The sequence below is a fragment of the Myotis davidii genome, unplaced genomic scaffold (assembly GCF_000327345.1).
Source record: "Myotis davidii unplaced genomic scaffold, ASM32734v1 scaffold386, whole genome shotgun sequence".
Lineage (NCBI taxonomy): Eukaryota > Metazoa > Chordata > Mammalia > Chiroptera > Vespertilionidae > Myotis > Myotis davidii.
The window spans coordinates 173,051-174,815 of NW_006296528.1; the positions used below are offsets into that span (position 1 = coordinate 173,051).

General features: G+C 60.1%; 1 protein-coding gene across 1 annotated transcript in view; it reads right to left on the reverse strand.

Moving 5' to 3' along the window:
• Positions 1-1,759, reverse strand: part of HNRNPUL1 (heterogeneous nuclear ribonucleoprotein U-like 1) — a 56,505-nt gene extending 54,746 nt beyond the window's left edge. The window contains exon 1 of the mRNA XM_015569203.1: positions 1,598-1,759. The gene's annotated coding sequence lies outside the window, so the exon portion shown is untranslated. The remainder of the gene's footprint in view (positions 1-1,597) is intronic.
• Positions 1,760-1,765: the final 6 nt, after the last annotated feature.

Here is a 1,765-nt window from a genome sequence, read left to right on the forward strand (position 1 = left end):
GGTTTCTCTTCCTGGGCCTACCTGCTGGGCCACTCGCTCCTTTCTTCAGAGCTCTTCAATGGAAAGTATTCTTCCCGGCATTTGGGTCCTGGACAACCCCCAGGCCACCCTCCACCCCAAATCTTACACTCGAGTTGCCCCCCTCCAGGAGATCCCATCTCTCATGAACAAGTGAGTACCCAATACTAACCCCAAATCTTTCCCCTGACCTCTTTATTCTTCTCATTCTCTTAGCCCCAAGGCCCAGGGTGCCCTCTTTTCAAAGAAATAACCACAAACCCTGGATGCCAGAGTCCTTTCTACTTACTCCTTAACCTCTCTGATCCCCATTCCCCAGTCCTGCTAGACAGCCACCCTTTTCTAATTCCAGATTTACTCCCTCCCACCCCAAGGTCTCCTCTCTTCAGACAATCACAGATCTATCCTATCCCTCATCCCCAGTCAGACCTGAGTGATGCAGAGGTTCCCTGCTACCTCCTCAGTCACACACAAACCCTCAATCCCCAGGCACACCTCTTAGGAAGACGCTGGGCCCCAGAAACACTCCCTCCACTCCACCCTAAGCATCCCCCAATTTTTCCCCTCCCTCCACATGGTACACACACTCCCCTTCCCCAGACTGACTAGATCAGCTACACACTCCTGTGCTGGACACAAGCATCCTGTCCCCCCAGATACTCCTACCACTTCAAACTCCAACTCGGTATCTGCCCCACCCCAGCCACCCTTGTTTTCCATACAGTTAATCCAAGACCATTCAGCACCGGCCACCGAGTTGTCTGTCCTCAGAGCCTTGCCAGCTCTAGACCTTTAGGTCCCGGGTCCAGTGAAGCATCCTCTCCTCCCTTGGCAGCTTCTGGACACTGGGACTCCCTGTGCCTCCTTACAAGCCAACCGGGTCTCCAGATTCCCCAACACCAAATGCCCTGCCTCAGGGTTAGCCTTCGGCTCTGGATCCGAGTCCCCAGGCCACCCTCAGGCAGATGTGGGTCCCCCACATCCCCAAATGCTCACCAGCTAAACGCCAGAGCACCCAGTCCTTCAGGTTCTCCCCATCGCACCAACCCCTCCAAGTAGGAAAGGGGACTTCCCGATATCCCATCCAGCAGCAAACTCCAGGATCCTCCACCCTCACGGCACTCCCAGCGCCGGACACCCGGTCATGCCTCCCCCAGCCCGGAGAACACGGCTCCCAGGGCCAACCCCCAAGCCGGGCCAGCACAGCCCCCAAGCCCACCTCGCTCCAAACCCTGGGATCACCATTTCCAAGACCGCCCTGGTCCCCAGGAGACAACCTCTTGTCCTTCCGACTCCCTTTCCAGAAACCACGGCTTCGGGTCTCCGAGCCCTAGGCTCCAGAGTCCTCCACAACCGCCCCCACCCCCGGACTTTCCTCCTCCGATACGGAGCCCCGACTCCCTGCCTCTCTCCTGCACCGAACGCCAGGACCCACCCGTCGGCTGTCCTGAGACCCTGGTCCCCGGGTCCTTTCCAGCGGCGGGCAGCGGGGCCCCACAGGCGCCAGACTCCCGCATCCCACAGCCCTTCCTCGGCCTGGACTCTAGACTCCCCGGCCCCCCGCCTCGCGCACTCTCACAATGTCCGTCCGGCCCCGAGTAGCCGCCAGGTTCCGGATGCGGCTGCAGCCCTGGCGGCGGTGGCTGCGGCTGCGAGGTCCCTTCCAGCTGGGAGCCCCCCTCGGTCTCGACCTCCTCGTTATTGTGCCCAGGTATCCCCGGTTCCTCCTCAGCCTCGAGCTCCCGCT